The sequence below is a fragment of the Aedes aegypti genome, chromosome 3 (genome assembly GCF_002204515.2).
Source record: "Aedes aegypti strain LVP_AGWG chromosome 3, AaegL5.0 Primary Assembly, whole genome shotgun sequence".
Taxonomy (NCBI): domain Eukaryota; kingdom Metazoa; phylum Arthropoda; class Insecta; order Diptera; family Culicidae; genus Aedes; species Aedes aegypti.
In genome coordinates this window covers 190686964-190700844 of record NC_035109.1, presented here as the reverse complement: position 1 = coordinate 190700844, position 13881 = coordinate 190686964, and the positions used below count along the sequence as shown (strand labels likewise).

At 36.5% G+C, this 13881-nt stretch overlaps 2 protein-coding genes and 1 long non-coding RNA gene across 4 annotated transcripts in view; 1 reads left to right on the top strand and 2 right to left on the bottom strand.

Annotated features, from left to right (window-relative positions):
* The window catches only part of LOC5568851 (arrestin domain-containing protein 17), a 156085-nt gene that overhangs the window by 35442 nt on the left and 106762 nt on the right, over nucleotides 1-13881 (bottom strand). The gene's annotated exons all lie outside the window — the stretch shown is intronic.
* The window catches only part of LOC5568847 (dolichol kinase), a 38268-nt gene that overhangs the window by 2321 nt on the left and 22066 nt on the right, over nucleotides 1-13881 (bottom strand). The gene's annotated exons all lie outside the window — the stretch shown is intronic.
* LOC110678331 lies at nucleotides 12942-13646 on the top strand. The gene is made up of 2 exons (XR_002501504.1): nucleotides 12942-13354; nucleotides 13417-13646. It is a non-coding gene; the product is annotated as an uncharacterized LOC110678331 (long non-coding RNA).

The following is a 13881-nucleotide window of genomic DNA, read 5'->3' as shown; positions in this document are numbered from 1 at the left end:
CAATAAAATAAAACTAGCGATTCTTCGCAAGCCTGCCTTGATTGGTTGGTGGTCGGGAATTATCTTGCAATTTGGAAAAGTGTTGTGTCATATTTCGTATGTAGTATATGTGCCTCCCTCCCAGGTTTTTACATTACCATAACAAGGAATACCTCTTTTGAACCAATGGTATAAAAAATCTAATTCCAGCTTCATTTTCGCAAAATTTACAAGTAGAAAGTAGGCGTTGTGAAGCATTGCATTTGCCACCGAAAAGTGAATCTTGTAGGAGACTGTAATAGAGCTTAGTGACATTTGAACACACGTAGACTAGCATACGCTCGTCATACACAGGGCACCCATACCATTGTGCGTGATAACCACTATAGAAGCCTAAGGTAACTTTACTCTTAAATATTCACTATAATATAGAGTGATGCTACATCTCTAAATCGATTTAAAAATATCGTTGGACGAAATTTTGAGCTATCGTAAAGTGTTAAAAAGTGTAAAGTAAAATATGGGCATTGGTGTTGATCTACTATTTGGATTATGCTTTCAAAAACCTAAGTAACTTGTAAACTCTGCCTTAATTTAAAATTCCTAAGAATTTATGTTTCGTTTTCGTTTTCCTATAATGTTCCTAACACAACATATTCATATTTAATAAGCTGGCCATACTCGCATAACAGTCCCATATTCTATAGGATTTCCTATACAAATCTGTAGATCCAAAAAACAGCCGAAGCTGAGAACTTGATCGATTGGTCACTATCTGGTAATGCTCAATCGATCAAGTCTCCAACATAAACAGCTGCCCGACCCTCCATACCTGCGCCCTCCAAGATCCAAGGTTTCGGCCTCGTCTGTTCTTTACGTTAATTTAAATTAAAGCATCTTTCCTCAAAGTCTATCTACCAATTCCGAACTCCATTGCACACTACCATACCAATAAGACCTCATTCCTGACAAGACGCAGAGTTATAACTCTCTATCTCTCTTACGTTACGCTATCCTCGAAAGTCACCCATATTTATGCTTGGCAAAAATATCAGTATTCAATCTACAAATCCCGTATTAACACCATACTATGTTGGTTCGTTTGGCGTCGCCGGTGGAAGCCTGTTCTGACATTCGCTTCTTTCAAATTCTATTATGTATGTTTATGTTCCCCCACTTTATCAATAGGCCGCTTGCAGCAAACAAAAGTGTGCCCAACGGCCCCCTTTTATTTTGCTGGGTAACGGTTTGAAACGAAAAACACGTTATGACACGTTTCCCAGCAAAACCAAAGGGGTCCGTTGGGCACACTAAACAAAGGCTGCAAGTGCCCTATATGAATGTTGAATAATCACGATAATCTCAAGATCGTGACCAGAATGGAGGTAGGATTTATGACTAAGGATCAACCACCACCTACGTAAGATTCCCACCGTTGGTACGATAAAAATGTGTAGTCAAACATAATTAACATATTTGAAATAAAAGCATGAAACGAGCTCTTAAATAACACGACAGAGCGTGTCCTTGCTACTACTTTGGCAAATTTTCCCGCTTAGGCAGCGTCCATTTATTACGTAACGCTAAATTTGGAAATTTTCGACCCCCACCCCCCCACCGTCCGTAACGCTTTTTGTATGAAAAATTTCAAAATTTTATATGAGCCGTAACGCTTGAGCCTACTCCCCCCTCCCCCTAGAGCGTTACGTAATTTGTGGAAGCCCCCTTAAATAACGGCTTTATCATATTTAAACTGTAAATTGGACTTATTTTCAACGTTCCCTTCGCCAACAAATTTCCACTGAAGTTTTACTTTTTCAAAAGTGCTAAAACTGCGGGATTGTTCATATATCTGACTTTTTGGGAGGGCACGGAAAACAAAATACATCCTAAATTTTTGTTAAAACTAAGGGGTGTGACAAAACTTTAAAGACCAAGTGTTTTAGCGGGGTAAAAAAAGAAGTATAAATTCAAGAACTATAATATCAACGATTTACCTTTCTTGTAATGATAAATACTTAGTACCAGAAAAACTAAAACTTCAACGTACGTTGAAAGCATTGGTCACAGACAAACAGACGTAACACTGAAGAAATTTCCATCGACCACTCATTTAACGATCATTTCAAATTCGCTATGTTACAAATCTCACAACCAGAGGCGCGCACATCGTTTTTCTTCGCGTTTGACGTTTCACACTAACGCCATCTGCCGGTCTTGTTGCACGAAACACCTTTTCGCGCAACATGCTCACCAGATGATGATGGTGTAAACTGGGCGATGTATTTTGAAGAAATTTGTTCTAAGTGTTACGTCTGTTTGTCTGTGCATTGGTGTTTTGAGGAAACGATTTTATCAAAAGGTAAAGAAACGTTGAGTTCTCAAACAAACTCCAGAAATAATACACTGAATCAATTTTCCTTAGTTTCACGATAACCATTCCAGTGCATATGAGAATAAAATAAATCTAAAGACCAATTGAATGAACCACTACAGAAAAACGATTGTTGGATCTTATGAAAGATAAATCTTCTCATGCGTACTAATAAAATATTCTAAATCACTCCGCGGACCGCACAAAATCTTCCTGAGGTCCGCATGCGGTTCGCGGGCCGAAGTTCGGTGACAAGTAGTGATCCTTTATAGAGAGATAAGCGGAAGTAAAATGGAATGATTTGGCAACAGACCAGCACTGCTGATTTTGCTCGGCGTCGAGAATAATACTGTAACACGGACATGACTTCCTCATTGCTACAAAGTGTATTTTGTTTCGTTATTGATCTTTGGGCTACATATCAAAACTAATAAACAGCCGAAAACTAAAAATCGCATTGACAAAAATTCAAAAAAGTAAAACATTTCATATTTTTGCTTCATGCAAAATTGCTTTTACTGAAATAATTTCAAGCGGATTACATTACTCCTCAAGAAAAGTTCAAAACAAACATAACGCATGTTCGTTTGGCTCACACTTTGACAGCTCTCGCTGCTCGATTGGCTCACACTTTGACAGAAATGTCAGCTTCCGCGAATCTCTCTTATAAATGATTTCTAGTGACAACTGGATAACTAAACTAGAGTTGGTCATGTTTCATGTTAGGCGCTAAATCTTCTCGAATATTCATATTTAAACTAACTACCTAGCTTACCTAACGTGGCTAACCACGTTCCAACGAAATTTTAAAGCGAAAACCTGTGTATAATCTTTCAAGGTCGACCGAACTCCAATGGATCATTGAAGGTAGTTTTTGTTAGTGCTCACCGCATCAAAACAAAGGCGCCACTGTATATGAGATTTAACATTGTGACAGCATTGCTGTTCTGTCAAACACACAAGGCTACGGTAGCGCTATCTGTGCTTTCCATAGCGGCCGTTTTGGTTATTTTAATGATCCATTTGCTCGAAGTTGATTTGTTTACGTTTTAATCACCGACTAAGTTCGTAGAAACACGACAATTATGAAAAGGTTGAGAATATTCTACGAATTGGAAAGAACAATGTTGCAGAAAACTCTAATATATTATGTCAAGTAGCTGTTGTAGTGCTCAATGATTCGCAATCGTAATGTTTTAATATTAAAATTGCCGGGCTGTTACAACAGTCGCGATTTTCGCGGTTTTGTTCCGCCAGTTGCGAAAATCACGAGCGCATGAAAAACTGTCGCGAAAATCGCGGATTTATCAAATCATGACGCGAAAGTAGCGAATTTCTGTAAAACTTTCTTTATGATTTTCTTTTTGTTTGTATATATCTTCAGATTTGAAAGACATAAACTTTGGAGTTCTAGTTTGTTTGGCTTTCTTGAAATATTTAAAAATCGTTGATGTTGCGGCAAGACTGTCTTGATTTTTTGGAAGTATTAACCTTCCGGTAGTCACGGTAGGATACCGCCAGAAGTGCCTAGCTGATGCTTGGTACGAATAGCGTGTTTTCCCCTATTTTGTTAAAAATACAACTACACGACTTTTAAAGTTACGAAGCAAGAAGACATTCTGATGGATTATTTATATTATTTTATCAATTTTTATGATGCTATCAGAGTATGCTTGGTTTGACAAAATGTATGAATTAAGTATATTTCCAAGCCAAGATTAGCGTATGATAAATCTAATTTCAAATTTTATTTCCTTCAATTGAAGTTTTCTCGGACCATTTAATAAGAATTTTTGCTAATGACTATGAATGTGTCGCATGACTCTGTCAAGAGTGTCCATCCATCCGGCAAAAGCGGAAAAAACCCGGAAAATACAAAAGACTGGGAAAAAATCGGAAAATATCCGGGAAGTTGCACAACAATTTTAAGCTTATGGGCGAAACTAGCATGTCAACTCGAAACTAGTTATTTGTTTTATCCAAATTCTAAAAAAAGGTGGTTTCCTAGGGAATTCTTCGGTAGATTATTATAACAATTCTTACCGATTTCTTGTGAAATGCTTTGTAGATTTATTGTGGAAAGATATTGAACAAATTCAAAGCAGATTTTATATATACCTAAGGAATCCTGGCAATGTTCTTGGTGAGATGCTTGATAGATTTCCATTTGGATTTATGGCAAATTTTTGATAAGATCTTTGCAGGAATCTCCACATAAATCGAGGAAGTAATTAGCCAGTTTCTTAAGTTCTTCTTAGTGAGATATCACTAAAAAGGTATTGATAGATTGCTTATAAGGTTTTTAGTAGATTCTAGCAAAGATCCTTCGATGATTTTTTTTAAACTAGTGGTCCCGGCAAACTTCGTCTTGCCATCAAGTAGGCTAGTGAAAAATATCATGGAACCTCCCATTCAAAATGACATATTAGTACTCTCCCGTTTTACCAAATTTTCCGAAAACTTCCCTAAGCTTTTCCGTCACACGAACACGTCGGAACACTTCAAGAAGACAACAATGAAAGAATTGTGCAAATCGGTTGCCCCGTTCTCAAGTCATTACGTGACATAGGAACACCACTCCATTTTTATTTATATAGATGCTCAATAGATTTGTAGCGTTTGACGAATAGCTGAGCTAAAAACAATGTCAAAATTCTTGACATCTTTTGAAATTTCAGGCAAGTTTATTAGGAATTCCGATTGATGGTTTCTGGAGTTATCGATTTTACTGATTCAGGATGAAGCCTTGTCTGTATTACTAGTTTGAATAGTCCTTAATCTATGACAGGATTGTAATAAAGCCCCCAATGTTGTATAGATTTCTACAGATTTACATACATAAATTCATTCAATCATTCTCGTCAAATTAGGAAGATCTTTAATGGATAAACAAATAGCATGGTCCTTTAGGTTGTAAAGGATTTTGTTGGGTTCTTGACGAAATTCTTGGCCAAATAGTTTCATAGGGGAACAGTAAAATGCTTTTTGGCGATTTTTAACTATTCAACTTTGCCGTTTTGAGCAAAAAGTTGTTCATATAATTCCTTTTAAATTTTTTTTTTGTTTGGTATTCAGTTGGAGCTGTCTAACTTGTCAAGGCTGAACCCTCGGTCTGGCTTTTGCCAAGTTTCCCCTCTACCAGGACCAATACTCAGACGGACTAGGCTATGGTGCCCACATGAACACTGATTTTTTATTCGTATTGTGAAGTGGGGGAAAAGGAAGCAATGTGAAAATCAGCAGCTCCATCAGAATTTGTTTGAAAGAGTAGTGTAGTAGTGTCATTACTAATACTGTCTAGTCGAAATGGTTTTGAATAATTTGTCATTTAAGTGCTATTTTGATTACTCCTGTCTTTTATGTAAGATTAGAGTTTCAAATGTCAATTGTCGTCAAGTCCTAACAAAATTAGGCTGTTCAGTTGCAGTTCTAGTTAATTTCGTTTTTTGTTGTTAAAAGGGGTCTACCCCGTTTGGCATAATGCCGTATGGCATAATGCCGTTTGGCATACAGTCGTTTGGCATAATAGCTGTTTGGCATAACGGTCGTTTGGCATAATCGCCATTTGGCATAATAGCCGTTTGGCATACTTGTGAAAAACATTGAATTTGATCATTTGATTCCTTCCATTAAGCAAAGGGGTGTGTATAAACTGCTCACGATCGTACATTCCGTTGTCAGTTAGTGATAGGACATACTTCTAATTATCATTTTTCAAGGAAACCAATATCCAATAAAGCTCTTTTGGAATTGCATCATAGGGGGGCTGAGGGCAAGAAGGACACCTTAAGCAGGGTGGCCAGTGAAAAGTCAATTTCAAATTCCCGGTTTTCTCCCGGTTTTTTCCCGATATTTCAAAAATATTCCCGGTTTAATGATATGCTAAGAAACATTATTGCGAATTGTTTTACTATTTCAAACGACTTTTAAGTACGAGTTTTTTGTTTAAACCAAAGCATTTCTATTAGGGGTAGACGGAAATCAGATATTTTGCTGCGCATTCAAAATTTCTGGGCTTATACTGATTCTGCTAAATATCAGTTTGATCTATGAAACGATATTTTACGACGGTCACTTTAGGTAATCGTAAAATTTGTTATGAACAAGTTCAGTGCTAAAAAAAGATTGACCCTTGTTTATATTATGGGATCGAGTCAATCTTTGAATGAATCATAGTTTAAATTTTAAACGGTCACAGGTTTGGTAGACATAAAAATTAATATATCAATTGTTCAACATTTCGTTCCATGGTTATCAGCATATAATTTTTGTTATGTTTTATCCCCACAAATCTAGAACATTTTCTCAGGGCAATTATTTCAGAATTTGGGGGGCGAAAAATCTAGATAGGGGGCTAAAAAGCTAACACGGGAGCATTTGAAAATAATTACTCATAACCTTTGTAGAACACATATCTGATGGTTAATCAATTCCAAACTTAACTATTTCCAGGACCATTTTACCTTAAACCGTTATATCTCTAATCATGATCATTTTCAAATGATGATAGACAACACTTGATGATTGTGTGATGCATTCAGGTTTTTAGAACGGACAAAAAAAAATCTAATGTGCCCATGTTCCGATTGCACTCTTTTTCATTAGTTATTATGGTACAAATCATTTAGAAACAAACTTTGAAAAATTTAGCAGACAAAAATCGGGTTCCAACGATTCTAAAGACGTAATTTCTTCAAATGTATTTTTAAAAAGTGTTTTAAAAATACATTTGAAGAATTTTCAGAGATGCGTCAGATTTGAACTTTCAGAACTTCCGAAAAAAATCGAGTTTTCTTGGTGTTAGAAAAATAGCATTGAACAATGAGTTGAAAAACATTCTGGATTTTCATATATGTTTCAGGGTATTTGGATTGGATAAAAATGCGTTCCCAGAAACATCAAACATTTATTATTCACAATTTCTGAAAATGATTGCAGTAATTTTAGAAACGGCAGATGATGGAATGACTGATTCAGTAGCCTGTAATGCACGCAAGATATTGTTAAAATCGATATCATAAATTACAGTCCAATAAATCATTCATAGTAACTGTGGGTCACAGACAAACAGACGTCACACTCTCATCATTGTCCATCGACCACCTTTTTAACGGTCGATTCAAAAATATGGTAGGTGGCCAATCCGCCACCCGCAGCGCTCGCATCGTTTTTGTTCGCGTTTGACGTTTGCACACTACCGCCATCTGTTGGCCCGTCGGCCAAATACAATAATTTTAGCATTGGGCGCACATGTCCTCGTGACTATGATTTTAATCGAGATTTGTTCCAAGTGTTACGTCTGTTTGTCTGTGTGTGGGTTATCGATATTTAAGAAAATATTTTTAAATGTACATAAAAGTTATTGTATTATGATTCTATGGATATGCGAGTCAAGGAAATTTTCTGGCGTACAGCGCTTAATTAAAATATGTGAATCACATATTAGGGGGCCTCAAGGGGGCGAAAGTTGAAAAAGTTTGGGAAGCACTGGTATAGATCGTGCTGGTTAAAACATTACTTGGTATGCAAAATTTTCCCGGTACTAATTGAAATTCCCGTATATTTCCCGGTTTTCTCCCGGTGATTCGAAATTCCCGGCTTTTTCCCGGTTTTCCCGATTTCCCGGTGCGCTGGTCACCCTGCTTAAGATATATAGATTCAAATCATGGTTGATAAGCACAATTTTTGAAGATTATTCCAGTGTAGGGGCAAGCTCACCTCTTGTTCCAAATGATGTTATCTATAGATTTCAAAAATATAAGAATTACATGATGATTTGAGATTTTTGAAAATGTCCCTTCTTATGAGGTTTTTCAACGAGGCACGGGGCAAGAGTGCCACTCGTATGGGCCAAGAAGACCACCAGAGCAAAATGCCACAAATTTTGTATATTATTATTTCCCCACCTAAATGATAAATTCTAGAGTAAGTAAAGATAAAAACTGAGGGATAAAAGTTGACTTATAGTTAAAAAGTAATTTTACGAAATTAATTTAGTTCTCATCTTATTTTACTGTAACAATAATAGTAAAAAATTTCAGAAACCATTTTGAATGTCCAAGATGGTTTATTTTGATTTTATTTAGTAGGAAGCATTGATTTAATGCAATATTAAACAAGAAAACTAAAAGTTCATGTGATTTTATATGAGAAAATTGCGGTGTCCCTCTTGCCCCATTAGACATACTGTTTTTATAGATTGTACCCCGTTTGGCATAAAGTCGTTTGGCATAAGGTCGTTTGGCATAAAGCCGTTTGGCATAAAGTCGTTTGGCATAATGGTCGTTTGGCATAATGGTCGTTTGGCATAATGGTTATTTGGCATAATGGCCGTTTGGCATAATGATTGACTCAAAATAAATATCGGCATTTTTTAAACTTTTATCGAGATCAACACCACCGAGCTCATAGCAAAAAAAAATGGTAGATTCTAAACAAGCGTGGTGTTCGTTCAGAGATTTTCCAAGCTAAGAATTTCAAAAAATGTTGTGACATTAGAGAGCATCACTAAACAAAACTCATGACGGGTCTCTGCATCTCAGAACATAGAGTATCTTTGAGCTTGTTGCGATATACATATTTGAAAACAGTAAATTGGCAAATAAAGTTCGCAGTTATTCATCAAGGGAACGCTCATAGCATATTTCGCTGCAGATCAAGTTTTGTCTCAGTTTGGACGTAACACTGGGCTACTGGGTGTTTCGTGTTGTCCGTTGCCTAATGTTAGTGATCGTTCAGTCTGCGCAGCCTATGTGCTAAAGACAGTGTAAATTGTCTTTTTTTGAAAAAAAAAAACACATCTGGCAAGAATTGATAAAACAGCAAAATATAAAAATTGTTAACATTTATCTATACTAAATAATAAAATTTAAAACAGTATAAATATAAAGAACCGCCTATTTTCAAAAGAAGGCAAAATTTATAATTAAACCAATAGAAGAATGGACGCCAAAAAGTTTTGCGGCATAATAAAACGAGAAGACATAAGAAAGTGCGTTCAGAATCATCGAAGTGATTGTGCTACTTTTTCCCGAATGCCATTTCCCCTGGTTTCCCCGAATAGTGGTAACGAGAAAGAACGATAAACATTCAAAAGAAGGAAGTATTCTGGCATTCTCGGCTATATACATGTTGGCAAAAATGCTGAGGACGGTAAAACTCGAAAGAACCGCCAATTAAATGAAGAAGGGTGCATATTAGATGGTTAGTTCGTTCATCATCATGAAATGTATGAAGTTACGACAATTATGAGTGCTAAAAACTTTTCGGGGAAACGAGATATTTGGGGAACTGGCATTTGGAGAAACGAAATTTGGGGAAAAGAAGCACAACACATCGAAGTAACTGCAGTATTCGATTTCTCATTTCGCTGATAATTTGAGCAGATCAGTGTTATCGATTGTCAGTTGGAAACAAAAAATACTTAAAAAATATAGCTCCAAAGAACAGCCTATACATTATAAAAGGAGAAATTTATTGAAATTTAAAATCAACAGTTTTCCTACCTATAGTTGTGATTACATCATATTTAGAAAAAAAAAGAAGGGTAAATTTGTGCTAAATATATAAAAATCTTCAGTGCAAAAAATTGTTTCAATAGCGAAACTCAAAAGAAGAATTAATATTTGAAAGAAGGGTAATTTCTGGATGAATAATAAAATACTATTGGCAATAACTTTCCTAATATGCTTAAATTTATTTAAGAGCGAATGTTTGTTGAATAAAGTGTCATTTTTTATCAATTGACTCCAAAACAAGCCTGATGTCATCAGAAAGATTGAATAGAAACATAAAAACGAAAATTGAGAAATTCTTAGTTTCAGACTCATTATGCCAAACGACTATTATGCCAAACGACCATTATGCCAAACGACCATTATGCCAAACGACCATTATGCCAAACGACTTTATGCCAAATGACCATTATGCCAAACGACTTTATGCCAAACGGCTTTATGCCAAACGACTTTATGCCAAATGACCTACCACCGTTTTTATATATGTAAAACTTAATGTCAAAAGAACTTTTTCGAAAAAAAAATCCTCACAGCTATATTAAACAATTGAAAATCATCAATACTGTGCGGAAAAACAAATATGTTTTGTATTTATTGGGAGTCAAACCTTGTTTTCCAGTCTTACATTCTTATAATATTTCGCATTTTTTGCGTTGGTGAGTTAAATACATTTTTCTAATTTTTTGTACTAAACATTTTTAACTGTAATATTTACACAACCCCCAATTAGTACTCAATTTATTCTTATCCTGCGTTAAACATCAAAAATTGATTTGAACTACGTGAAATTAGAGGTGGCACTTTTGCCCCGGGTGTCCTTCTTGCCCCATGTCCCCCTACATGACTTCCGGGGTCATTAAGTCCAGGATATTATGGCGCATCTTTAACAAAAATATATCCAACGCCTAAGTTATTCGATGTCATTTGAAAAAATAAAGGAACATGGAATTTTATGACGCTTCTTATGGTACGGCATATGACTGTACCACTGCAGTATCTTCCTTTTTCAAATTATGCCAAACGACCATTATGCCAAACGACTATTATGCCAAACGACTGTTATGCCAAACGACTATTATGCCAAACGACTTTATGCCAAACGACTGTATGCCAAACGGCATTATGCCAAATGGCATTATGCCAAACAGGGTAGACCCGTTAAAAGTATATATTGGTCATTACAGTGAGAGGCAAAATAAAGTGCCCACCTTACCAGTTTTCGAATTTCTCTCATTGATTTGGTTCAAATTAAAGTTAACACACCTAAATCTTTTGTGATATTTTATTTTTGATGTTCTTTTAAAGTTGCACTTACGAAATTTTGATTAAAAAAAGAATTTTACTTAAAGAAAAAGAAAATCAATTTGTATTGAAAAAAAAGTAGTGACAAAAATAAGTGCCCACTTCCTTCTTGGCCCCAGAAAAGATGATTTAAGAAAAATAAAAAGCAATTTAATAGTTAATGTGTCCTCCTTTGGCCTTAAGGACTTGCTGGAGGCTCTTCGGCATGCTTTTCACCAGGTTTTGTAGGTGTTGTGGATCTAGTTCTTCCCAGGCGCGCTCCAAGGCTTCAAAATAATTATTTTTGTTGGTAACACCAGTTTTTTCAACCCTGGCATCGAGAATCGCCCACAAATTCTCGATGGGGTTGAGGTCTGGGCTTTGTGGAGGCCATTCCAGCGGTTTAATCCGACAAGACCGGAAGAAAGACTTGGTCTTCTTTCCAGTATGCTTCGGGTCGTTGTTCTAGAGAAATATGAATTTCTCTTCAAGGCCCGTCTGGATCAGCGAAACCTCCAGATTTTCCAGCAAGATGTTAATGTAGGAATCTGCCATCATTATTCCGTCGATTTTCACGAGGTTTTCTACTCCACTCCATGAAAAACACCCCCAGACCATCACATTTCCTCCTCCATGCTTCATCGTTCCTTGGATGTGGTGCTCTGCATCACACACGAGCCCGCCGCTCTCGGTTAGACAGCTCGAGCTTCAGGAGCGCCACATCCAAGGAACGGTGACGCATGGAAGTGTGATGTGATGAAATGTGATGGTCTGGGGGTGTTTTTCATGGAGTGGAGTAGGAAGCGTCGTGAAAATCGACGGAATAATGACGGCAGATTCCTACATTAACATCTTGCTGGAAAATCTGGAGGTTTCGCTGATCCAGACGGGCCTTGAAGAGAAATTCATATTTCTCTAGAACAACGACCCGAAGCATACTGGAAAGAAGACCAAGTCTTTCTTCCGGTCTTGTCGGATTAAACCGCTGGAATGGCCTCCACAAAGCCCAGACCTCAACCCCATCGAGAATTTGTGGGCGATTCTCGATGCTAGGGTTGAAAAAAACTGGTGTTACCAACAAAAATAATTATTTTGAAGCCTTGGAGCGCGCCTGGGAAGAACTAGATCCACAACACCTACAAAACCTGGTGAAAAGCATGCCGAAGAGCCTCCAGCAAGTCCTTAAGGCCAAAGGAGGACACATTAACTATTAAATTGCTTTTTATTTTTCTTAAATCATCTTTTCTGGGGCCAAGAAGGAAGTGGGCACTTATTTTTGTCACTACTTTTTTTTCAATACAAATTGATTTTCTTTTTCTTTAAGTAAAATTCTTTTTTTAATCAAAATTTCGTAAGTGCAACTTTAAAAGAACATCAAAAATAAAATATCACAAAAGATTTAGGTGTGTTAACTTTAATTTGAACCAAATCAATGAGAGAAATTCGAAAACTGGTAAGGTGGGCACTTTATTTTGCCTCTCACTGTACGTTCATATATCCTTAAAAAAAAAGTCACTTTCCTTGTCTGTTCAACAATTTCTCGAAACTAGCAAGTGTACTCTAATGATCGATCTCAGCGTCTTACTTTCCATAGTCATTATTATAGTTAATATTAAAGAGTAAAGTTACCTTAGGCTTCTATTACAGTCTCCTACAAGATTCACTTTTCGGTAGCAAATGCAATGCTTCACAACGCCTACTTTCTATTTCGAGAGGGATTCGCGATAAGGGCCTATCTGACAAATCAATAACAATGAGAAAATAACCAATGAAATTCTCATGCACGGAGAGATATGAAAATACTAATTAGAGTTCTAATTATTACATCTACCACATTTGAGACTTTTAATCCTTCTTAATCATATTTGTTTATACTATCTCATGCATTTCCAAGTATTATTTTTGGCGGTGCATATGCGTTGACAGATGCTACACTTTGGACTTTGTTGGTTTTGTTTAACTGCAGATTTGTTTTCTTTAGCTCTCAGTAGATGCTCCTTTAAGATGCTCCAAGTTTGTGTGGTTTTAAATATGATTTAGGGATTTTCCAAGTATGTAGTGGCACTTATAAGATTTAGCTGGACGGCTGCTGCTGTTATGTACACTGTGTTTGTACCTCCGGAACGGAATGCTGCTATTACTGTAGCAAAAAAATCACTCCGCCCTGATGCAGAATATCAGGCTCTACATATGCGGCCAAATGGTAAGTTCCAGAATTACGTACATGTACCAGTATACCAACCATTACCTGGGCGCACTTTTCAGGCTTATTTTTCGTTTTTCCCGAGGATTCCTCCGGGGGCAGTGGAATCTAATCATCAAGCGAGCCAAGTGGTTCTTGAATCAACGAGGAAGATCGCAGGAAGTTGACGATTTTATCTTATGACAGCCGTATTTGCGATACATAATCTTTGTTCTAGTGAGGGTCCCTAGGCACTATGCGATAGATTATAACAATGACCATGTTACTTATTGAAATAAACCGATATTCAAAATTTTGTTTCATTTCATTACTTTGTTTGCTTCCATATTCTTCCTAGAAATCTTGAAGGTAAACAAAAGCATACCGAAGCATAAAAAAGATAGAGATATATGCATTACGATTTATAAATGTCGTTTATACTAAGAATGATTAATCCCCAGATATGCATCCAATAGGGTGAATAGATCGAATATCATTTTAGTATAACCTTTAAGCTTTTAAGTATTAAATTATTTAAGCGTGTGTGC